The 10,741-nt window shown below is 40.5% G+C and overlaps 2 long non-coding RNA genes across 2 annotated transcripts; both read left to right on the top strand.

Moving 5' to 3' along the window:
* Nucleotides 1-708: 708 nt before the first annotated feature.
* Nucleotides 709-2,722, top strand: LOC139829856 (uncharacterized). Its single transcript, XR_011748929.1, has 5 exons — nucleotides 709-997; nucleotides 1,087-1,183; nucleotides 1,349-1,425; nucleotides 2,310-2,385; nucleotides 2,551-2,722. It is a non-coding gene; the product is annotated as an uncharacterized lncRNA (long non-coding RNA).
* Nucleotides 2,723-8,520: 5,798 nt separating this feature from the next.
* LOC127311258 (uncharacterized) lies at nucleotides 8,521-10,533 on the top strand. The gene is made up of 5 exons (XR_007857630.2): nucleotides 8,521-8,809; nucleotides 8,899-8,995; nucleotides 9,161-9,237; nucleotides 10,122-10,197; nucleotides 10,363-10,533. It is a non-coding gene; the product is annotated as an uncharacterized lncRNA (long non-coding RNA).
* Nucleotides 10,534-10,741: the final 208 nt, after the last annotated feature.

Here is a 10,741-nt window from a genome sequence, read left to right as displayed (position 1 = left end):
ACATTTTCAAATTCCATTCCACTTGAGTTCATTCCCAATTGTCCCTAGACAATTGAGGTGTTTCAAATACTTTTCAAACAAGTTCTATTTCAAATGACAACTCTTGCACATCTTGTGTACATCTCTGATCTACCCCATAATGTTCCTTCATCCTCCAACTCTTGATCAAGTAGATGATCTCTTGATACTTTCTATTGGACTCCCTTCAACTAAACCCTAGACTCAGGGAGTAATTCAAATCCCTCCCAATTGACCTCTTATTTGAAGAACAAGTTATATTTCATCATACCCATCTCGATCCTCTATTCTTTTCCATCACTACCTTGACCTCATGAATTGAAGATTTATGTCACCTTCATACTCCTTTTTATCTATATGTATCTACCCCTATCTTTTATCATCATCAAAGTCACTCATTGACATTATCTTCTCAACATCATGCCTTGGTCTATACACATGAATGTTGTGCACCTTTCTCATTGTTCACTTGTTTGGCAAGATTGTAGCCGGCCAATTTGGGTATGCATTCAAATTTCGGCCAGCCATTTCCTCCTCACTTTCTTCTCTTGCAAGCCTTGACTCCCAACTACCCCAACAATTAAATGGGCAGCCACCCACCTTGGCCAATCAAAAAAGGAGGCAGCCACCCCTCTCCCTCTATAAATACCCCCTAGTCGGCCACCTCCACTCCCCTTTGCTTTATTTCTTCTCACTCTACACTCCCTCACACTCTCCTTCTCCACTCCCCACGAAAATGCTGCTCCTCTTAGCTCCATGGCCGGCCATGGCCATGGAAAGAACTCCAAGATGAAGCTCCCTCCTCCCTCAAGCTTCCCCTCACCATGAGAGCCTCCCTCTCCATCTTCTCCCCAACCCTAGGTGGTTTAATCTCCTCTTCTTCTTCCTCCATTGCTAAGATTGGATCTTGATGCAGGTGCATGTTGGTCCAAGCATGGAGAAGCTTGAGCTATCCTCAGATCTGAAGTTCTTGAGCAAAGTTCGTCCAAATCCTTGCAGTAATTTCTGCTATCTTGCTGTTTCAGATTCTGGTACGAACTTGTAAAATCCACCAAATCTCGTGCGCAGATCCAAATCGAGTGATTCAAAGTTCCACAGATAGATACGGAAAATATCTACAACTTGGCGTTGGTCTCAACCCTAAATTCGTTACGGATTGTCCGTGGTAAACACAGTTCTGCAAACATGCAGATTCACTGTTTGTTAGATTTGTTCCGTTTTACGAAACCTTTTTGAGCAAACTCAACTGTAGGTGAAAGCCCTCTTCAATACCTTCATTTTGGCGGTGGTTTCACTTCGATTGACCTCCTGAAACTGAAATGGTTCACAGGTCAAAATCTGGTCAGATCTGACTTTGTCGAATTAAACCAGGAGCTTGGGAACGAATCTTTGAGTGAAACAAATTGGGTAAGAACCACCTACTCAATACCTTTCAGATGCAGCTGACCTCATATTTTTGTGATTGATGTACGATTTGTGGTGAATTAAACTTGTTCTGTGTGTTCTGCAGACATGGCTGTTAGTTTTTAAATCACCAAAAATCCATATTTTAACCAAATTCAGTGATTCCAGTTCTGTAGGACTACTGAATGTTTTCTTAATCTTCTCAAACAAGTTTCAAACCCTTACCTGTTCTGTAACTCCAGAGGTAAAGCAAATGGTATAGACATGCAGTAATCTTGTCAATCCATTTGTGAGAGTTTCAGAAATAATTTGAACCCAAATCCAATTGTGTGTGCATCTCTGTTTAGATATCTTTCAAATGCTAGTGGTCTCATATTTTTAGGATTTTTCTACGATTTATGGCTTACAGATCTTGTTTTCTGTACAGTCAGATTCAAAGAAATTCCTAAAATTGTAGGTTTAATATTTTTGGGTGATTCCAACTGGGTTAGTCTTGTATTAGTACTGGCCATCTAGGAAAAATATTATTAGTCTCTGTTCATGCATATTCGTTACTGTTAGTAAGGTATATGTGTGACATGCATTGTTGGACCAAAACTTGTTGGTCTATTTAAAACCCTTGACCAACTCTCTTTATTAGGAATGGACAACCTTTGTTTTATGCTTGCAAAACAAAACCTCTACAACTTAACATTATCCCTATTGTTTTGCTTAAGTTTTCAAATGATGTGGAATATGGTTTGCTTCCTATTTTGGATGTTGTGTTGTGTGAGCCAACTAAGTTAGGAAAACTGTTTTCTACTTTTCCCAAAATGTTTGAATATGTACTGTGAATGTGTTTGATGCCAAACTAATGCTCTTGTCCTCTTTATGATGTTATCTACCAGGGGATGTTTGGTTTATACCATGGTGATAACCGAGAGAGGCAATTGCTAAGTTGTGATGCACTCATACCTCTACTAGGTAAATAAATGGGGTTTTCTAAATTAAAACTCTTGAAGTTGCTTGTGGTATCTATAAGTCCTTAGTATGTTATACCTTGGCTGCATGGTTGGTTGTTGATTGTTGAATGTTGTCTTGTTGATGCAATGTGATTGATTGTGTTCCTTTTATATTTTCCGGCGCTAGATGCGAACAATTCCGGAGAAGAAGAAGAAGTGGAATCGGACAAGGATTTTATTTATATTGTTGGAATTCTTATTTTGATAGAGTTGAAGAAGTACAGGGACAAATAAGCCAAGGCAAGCCATTTACTTTGATCCATCGTTCTCTATGTTCTTGATTGAGATCATGCCATCCTTTGGTCTCTTGGGTCCTTGTGTTCCTTGGGTTTTCGATTACTTTGTTCTTTACATACTTGCCACCAAGTATGTAAGGTTCTCCTTGTTACTTTGCATACCTACTCTAAGTATGCGAATTACGTTCATCGCCTTTTGACATCTCTAATTCTAGTAAAGATATGGGTTAACCTCATTAAAATTGTTCCACTTTTGATTATCTCCATTTATGCTCAATGTGAGTATGGATGTCTTTGTCACCCTTCATGGTATAATGGCAACTTTTGGGCTATTATACTTCTTAGTTCACACATAAACTTTAGGTTGGGAAAACCCTCAAGGTTTTACCTTGTTGTAAAAGTTTTTGATAAAACCTTGGGCATAATGTTATGCCCAAGTGAGGATTTGAGAAAGGAAAGGATTTGGTAAGAATGATGGGGTTGAGAAAGTGGTTGGGATATTACGAAAACTTTGGTGCCTAAGTACTCACCCATGACAACAAACTAGTGCAACCACATTACTCCAACATGGGCACGGGGCTTAGCTCGACGTTCGTTCTCTTTAGCATGAGGCACCGCATAACTATACAAGGGTACGGTTACCCCCGAGTCCGGATTGTCGAGGTTGGGACAATAGTATAACGGGAGGCCTTCGGGGCTGACCCGTCCGGAAGACACTATGGGTCTCCTGGCTTGGCGGTGGAGCCACGCTCAAAAGGAGGTGAGCTGCCACGGTGCCGGGGAGGTACATACTCCATAGGGTAGGACCTCTTGCTAATTAGAATGGGCGAAAGGCTTCGACTGGTTATCCGATACCCACATACTTTCGTATGATGGCCCGGGGATGATCCCGGCGGATTTATCAGATCTTGTGGGGAAAGTGTGCAAACTCTGCAGAGCTAAATCTATTCGAATAGCCGCGTCCGCGGTCATGGACGGTTGGATTGGCTGTTGCTTAGCCTGATGTGTTTTGTTTATGAAAATGTTTGACAAAGGAAAGAAACGGGATTTGTGTTGGAGTACTTGGAGTACTGGTAAAAAAATGGTTGATGACCACAATGAGGTGGTCGGAAAGGAATTGATAAAAATTGGGTCTACCCTTCCTAAGCGTTTATGTCGTGAAAGATCTTCCTAAATTAAATCTAGTAGTGAGGTCTTAGATATATTCTCTCATCTCCTTCACCCATGGAGTTGAGATGCTAACTCCACTAAAACACTTCTTCTCTTCTACATAACATATTCTTGTTATATAAGTGGTCATTCCCTCTTGATCTCCTAGTTAGTCCTCGGTACCTTGTTCTCCTTGATATGTTACTTTGTAAATGGTTTGCGAGTACAATTCCAAATGTACTCACGGCTTTGTCCCTGGCTATTTACTTGGCCAGACTTGAAGGAGTTCGACAGATGAAGAAGGAGTTGGCGACGTTTATGCGAGCTAGGAACGTCTTCCCGATCGATTTGCTGTAGGGTTATGGCGAGATGACTTGGGTACTGCGCTTGAAGTGATGATGCTACTCTGATGTTTAGTTAGGCCCTTCGAGGCTATTATGTAATTATCGGTCATGTGACCATGTTGTAATTTTCTTATTCCGCTTTGTAATTGGATGGTGTAATTTGATATCAGTTCGGTTATGTGTTCACGGTGCACTGATCATGGGATCGTGAACTGTATACATAACAGGGAATTTCGGACAGCTAGTCCGGGGTCCCCACAGAGCTGGTATCAGAGCCATCCTGACTGTAGGAGACCTTAGTTAGCATGGACGTTAGTTAGGAGACAAGTAATTGGGAAAAACTATTTACGAAACAAATTATTTCTTTAGTAGGAAGCATAGCTTCTACTCCTCTTATTTCTTCAAAACTTCTAAATTCTTATCTCTCCGCTTTATTAAAATGTTTGAAAATTCTTACTCTATTGTCTCATCCACTTCAAACCCACATGGTTAGACGATGTCCCCAACTCAGACCGGAGACTCAAACTCAAAGATGGATCAATCCCTCGGGAAGACTCGTGTATCTCCAACAACAGCTGTTGAAGATTGGATGCCGACTTAGCCGTGCACATAAAGGGATAAAGGATCATATCTTTGGTTGTCACCAAAGTCTGTCAGAGAGCTGACCTTGTTCCTCTTTGGACTCGCACTTTCGTAGTCATCAAGGATCAAGATCTCAATTTCTTGACTAGTTATTTTTAGGCCAGCCGCAAGAAGATCTCTACTTCAGAAGCACCTCAACAGCTACCTCTTCGAAGACCTCATGTTTCCGGGATGTCGAGACTAGAAGTTCTACGCAGCCTTCTCCTCCGCCTCAACATCAACGACTCAACACCCGGCCCCTTCACCACCAACTGCTACAAGGATCCAAGTTGAAGCTGATGCTAATGTTATGAAGACGTCAACATATGCGACCAGCCCCAAACCTATAGGATGGATAGGACAAACTCAATCACTTTGATTGAGCTACCCCGCGCATTAGGAATTTCTGGGTACTTAGAGTACCATGTCTGGTGTGATGATTGCTTGTGGTTCCCTAGTGTGCTGCCTTGAATGTTTGTATCTGTTTGCTGTGTGCATGTATGTCTTGCTATTTAGACGTTTCCGCCTTTTTTTTTATTGTTTGAAATTTGTGAAACAGAAATTAAAAATGGAAATCTGCTAGTGTACTGTTTTGCTAATAAAAATAGTTTGGTACCTCCGATTGATGTGATTCTAATTGCACTAGAACCAGTATGAAATTATCTTTCAGACGCCACTGACCTTGTGTTTTTAGGGATTTTGTGCGATTTTTAATAAATAAAACTTGATCACTGTTTCTGGTTAGTATTTTGAGTCTCAAAAATTGAAAAATAAATATTTTTGAATGATTCCAATTGTGTTGATCTTGTTTTGTTACTGTGCATCTAGGAAAAATACCAGTAGCCTCTGTTAGTGGTATTGTGTCTCTGGTTATGGTTGTATGGGTGTCACATGCAATGATAGGATTAAAGTTTGCCTCGCCGATGTTTTGCTAACTATTAGTTAAATTGGGTAGACTAACGAAGACTCTAACTCTAAACCCGTTGGAAGTTGTTTTTCAACCGTCACGAAAACTAACCCGACCCCTATCTACGCTGACTTCCTTCAAGATCAGCTGGAGCATCTCCACTATGCCAAGAAAGAAGAAGCCCTACCTTCAAGAGTGACTGCACCTCTACGAGAAGACATGCTAACTTGGTCTAACCTTGGAGTATACTCGCGCTAACCGCGAGGATATCTTTTTGAAACTACCCTCGAACACACCGTCTAACAAGTTGAGAGAACAATAGCGTCAAAGCCGAGCTACACCACATGGTTCATCTGGTCCTCATCAAATGAAGCTTCTGAAGATACTCCAAGACTCAAGACTTTAGGCGTAGTTTACCCGCTAACTTCTTAGTTGCTACTGAAATCATCACTGACCCTCAAGCTGAAGATTGTCTTCGACGACCCCTGTTGCTGCTTCATATGGGTACCAACCAGGCGTTTCTAACTCGCCGCGTGTCCCATATGGTTCAGTTAACACCGTGAGTGCCTCTTGAAGTGGTGGTCTGCACGTCGCCCCCGAAGATTCTTCAGTTGAACAAGGAAGACCGATGACTTCTTCCGAAGCCCCAGACAGAACTACAAGGCAGAAGCTCTGAGTTTTTCCGAGAACCCGATGAAAAATCTTAAGGGTGGAAGACTTCGTCTTCCCCTAAAATCAAGCTAACTCTAAAAAGGTTTTCAGCCCTGCTCAAGCACCGTTGGGTGCACTAACCCTCCCACAGTCTTGAACCTCCGCCAGGATCGTGAAGAAGCTACAGATCCAACACCTGCATGGAGTAGTCAACCTCTTCATGATGCTCGCCATCGGCCGAAATCCAACATGTCTCCCAGAAGATGAAGCAAACGCATTTCTCTACAACGGCACGTCTACAGAAGAATGGAGTCTGACTTTGGTTAAACTTTATAACCCCTCTAGTTCTACACTCAGTAATCTCGGGACGAGATTATTTTAAGGGTGGAAGATCTGTAACACCCCAACTTTTTCAACCTTGATTAGTTGTCCTTATTTCAAAAATCAGGGGGAACAAAAACTTTTTCTATAGACTAATTAAGGTGAATTGCCTTGGTCTGTTTGCTATGATGAATTGCCTTGATCCGTTGGTAGATGAATTGTCTTGATTTGCTTGTTGAATTTTGTCTTGAGCTACCTCATAGAACGACACCCCTAGTGGTTAAACAAGCAACTCACCAAATAAAACACATGTGTGGCTTAGGAAAAATTATTTTCCTTCTTACTACACCAACCTCTCTACTTATGGCAACATGAGTGTGCCCTCTTGAAGTTCCTCTTGGTGCTCTAAATCTAGCTCAAATCATCCTTGATTTCAAACTTGAGATCACTTACCCCTTGTTGCATCCTTCTCCTATACCCACTCATCCTTGTTGGTTTTGAGGCCATGTCGACCATCTGGGTTGACGGGCTTTAAAATGTCCAGACTTAGGCAATTAATCTCTAAGCACCCACAACTGTTATTGTTGATTTCAAGGCATGGATCCCATCTATGCAACACCCTCTTCAACCTCCACGTCCTGCATGTCTCAGTCAATCCTTGCAACTGATATATTCAACTTGATCTGGTATCCTATCCCATGTTCTAGCACCAGATCACTTCTTCCTCTTTTACCTCTTGTTTTTGTTTTCATCCAAGTTTATCTTCACAAAACCAAGAGTGGGAATGATGGATACATTTTGTAGCCATCATCTACCCTTGAGAACACTTCTCCCTAAATTAGTTCTCTTTCTCAAAACCCTACTGTTTCCTTCTCTGGTTTTGACCACAAAACCACTTCTAGTTTTATTAAACCTTCTCAAAATATTTCTTCAAAGAAAACAAGGAACTAAAATGGGTTTTGTTTTTCATCTCATTTCTGCCAAGTACTGATTTCTAAAACATTATTTTCTATCTTACTTTCTTTTCAGCAAAAGGCTTGTTTATGATACCTATACCATTTCTTGTTTTTCCTCTTGCTTATTTTACATTTGAGAAAACTCTACTTTACTTGAGGAAGTAAGTAGAAAATTTTAAACTCCTATGTTCCAATTAGTTCTCTCAACATTTTCAAATTCCATTCCACTTGAGTTCATTCCCAATTGTCCCTAGACAATTGAGGTGTTTCAAATACTTTTCAAACAAGTTCTATTTCAAATGACAACTCTTGCACATCTTGTGTACATCTCTGATCTACCCCATAATGTTCCTTCATCCTCCAACTCTTGATCAAGTAGATGATCTCTTGATACTTTCTATTGGACTCCCTTCAACTAAACCCTAGACTCAGGGAGTAATTCAAATCCCTCCCAATTGACCTCTTATTTGAAGAACAAGTTATATTTCATCATACCCATCTCGATCCTCTATTCTTTTCCATCACTACCTTGACCTCATGAATTGAAGATTTATGTCACCTTCATACTCCTTTTTATCTATATGTATCTACCCCTATCTTTTATCATCATCAAAGTCACTCATTGACATTATCTTCTCAACATCATGCCTTGGTCTATACACATGAATGTTGTGCACCTTTCTCATTGTTCACTTGTTTGGCAAGATTGTAGCCGGCCAATTTGGGTATGCATTCAAATTTCGGCCAGCCATTTCCTCCTCACTTTCTTCTCTTGCAAGCCTTGACTCCCAACTACCCCAACAATTAAATGGGCAGCCACCCACCTTGGCCAATCAAAAAGGAGGCAGCCACCCCTCTCCCTCTATAAATACCCCTAGTCGGCCACCTCCACTCCCCTTTGCTTTATTTCTTCTCACTCTACACTCCCTCACACTCTCCTTCTCCACTCCCCACGAAAATGCTGCTCCTCTTAGCTCCATGGCCGGCCATGGCCATGGAAAGAACTCCAAGATGAAGCTCCCTCCTCCCTCAAGCTTCCCCTCACCATGAGAGCCTCCCTCTCCATCTTCTCCCCAACCCTAGGTGGTTTAATCTCCTCTTCTTCTTCCTCCATTGCTAAGATTGGATCTTGATGCAGGTGCATGTTGGTCCAAGCATGGAGAAGCTTGAGCTATCCTCAGATCTGAAGTTCTTGAGCAAAGTTCGTCCAAATCCTTGCAGTAATTTCTGCTATCTTGCTGTTTCAGATTCTGGTACGAACTTGTAAAATCCACCAAATCTCGTGCGCAGATCCAAATCGAGTGATTCAAAGTTCCACAGATAGATACGGAAAATATCTACAACTTGGCGTTGGTCTCAACCCTAAATTCGTTACGGATTGTCCGTGGTAAACACAGTTCTGCAAACATGCAGATTCACTGTTTGTTAGATTTGTTCCGTTTTACGAAACCTTTTTGAGCAAACTCAACTGTAGGTGAAAGCCCTCTTCAATACCTTCATTTTGGCGGTGGTTTCACTTCGATTGACCTCCTGAAACTGAAATGGTTCACAGGTCAAAATCTGGTCAGATCTGACTTTGTCGAATTAAACCAGGAGCTTGGGAACGAATCTTTGAGTGAAACAAATTGGGTAAGAACCACCTACTCAATACCTTTCAGATGCAGCTGACCTCATATTTTTGTGATTGATGTACGATTTGTGGTGAATTAAACTTGTTCTGTGTGTTCTGCAGACATGGCTGTTAGTTTTTAAATCACCAAAAATCCATATTTTAACCAAATTCAGTGATTCCAGTTCTGTAGGACTACTGAATGTTTTCTTAATCTTCTCAAACAAGTTTCAAACCCTTACCTGTTCTGTAACTCCAGAGGTAAAGCAAATGGTATAGACATGCAGTAATCTTGTCAATCCATTTGTGAGAGTTTCAGAAATAATTTGAACCCAAATCCAATTGTGTGTGCATCTCTGTTTAGATATCTTTCAAATGCTAGTGGTCTCATATTTTTAGGATTTTTCTACGATTTATGGCTTACAGATCTTGTTTTCTGTACAGTCAGATTCAAAGAAATTCCTAAAATTGTAGGTTTAATATTTTTGGGTGATTCCAACTGGGTTAGTCTTGTATTAGTACTGGCCATCTAGGAAAAATATTATTAGTCTCTGTTCATGCATATTCGTTACTGTTAGTAAGGTATATGTGTGACATGCATTGTTGGACCAAAACTTGTTGGTCTATTTAAAACCCTTGACCAACTCTCTTTATTAGGAATGGACAACCTTTGTTTTATGCTTGCAAAACAAAACCTCTACAACTTAACATTATCCCTATTGTTTTGCTTAAGTTTTCAAATGATGTGGAATATGGTTTGCTTCCTATTTTGGATGTTGTGTTGTGTGAGCCAACTAAGTTAGGAAAACTGTTTTCTACTTTTCCCAAAATGTTTGAATATGTACTGTGAATGTGTTTGATGCCAAACTAATGCTCTTGTCCTCTTTATGATGTTATCTACCAGGGGATGTTTGGTTTATACCATGGTGATAACCGAGAGAGGCAATTGCTAAGTTGTGATGCACTCATACCTCTACTAGGTAAATAAATGGGGTTTTCTAAATTAAAACTCTTGAAGTTGCTTGTGGTATCTATAAGTCCTTAGTATGTTATACCTTGGCTGCATGGTTGGTTGTTGATTGTTGAATGTTGTCTTGTTGATGCAATGTGATTGATTGTGTTCCTTTTATATTTTCCGGCGCTAGATGCGAACAATTCCGGAGAAGAAGAAGAAGTGGAATCGGACAAGGATTTTATTTATATTGTTGGAATTCTTATTTTGATAGAGTTGAAGAAGTACAGGGACAAATAAGCCAAGGCAAGCCATTTACTTTGATCCATCGTTCTCTATGTTCTTGATTGAGATCATGCCATCCTTTGGTCTCTTGGGTCCTTGTGTTCCTTGGGTTTTCGATTACTTTGTTCTTTACATACTTGCCACCAAGTATGTAAGGTTCTCCTTGTTACTTTGCATACCTACTCTAAGTATGCGAATTACGTTCATCGCCTTTTGACATCTCTAATTCTAGTAAAGATATGGGTTAACCTCATTAAAATTGTTCCACTTTTGATTATCTCCATTTA

The sequence above is a fragment of the Lolium perenne genome, chromosome 7 (genome assembly GCF_019359855.2).
Source record: "Lolium perenne isolate Kyuss_39 chromosome 7, Kyuss_2.0, whole genome shotgun sequence".
NCBI lineage: Eukaryota > Viridiplantae > Streptophyta > Magnoliopsida > Poales > Poaceae > Lolium > Lolium perenne.
This window is presented reverse-complemented; position numbering and strand designations above follow the sequence as displayed.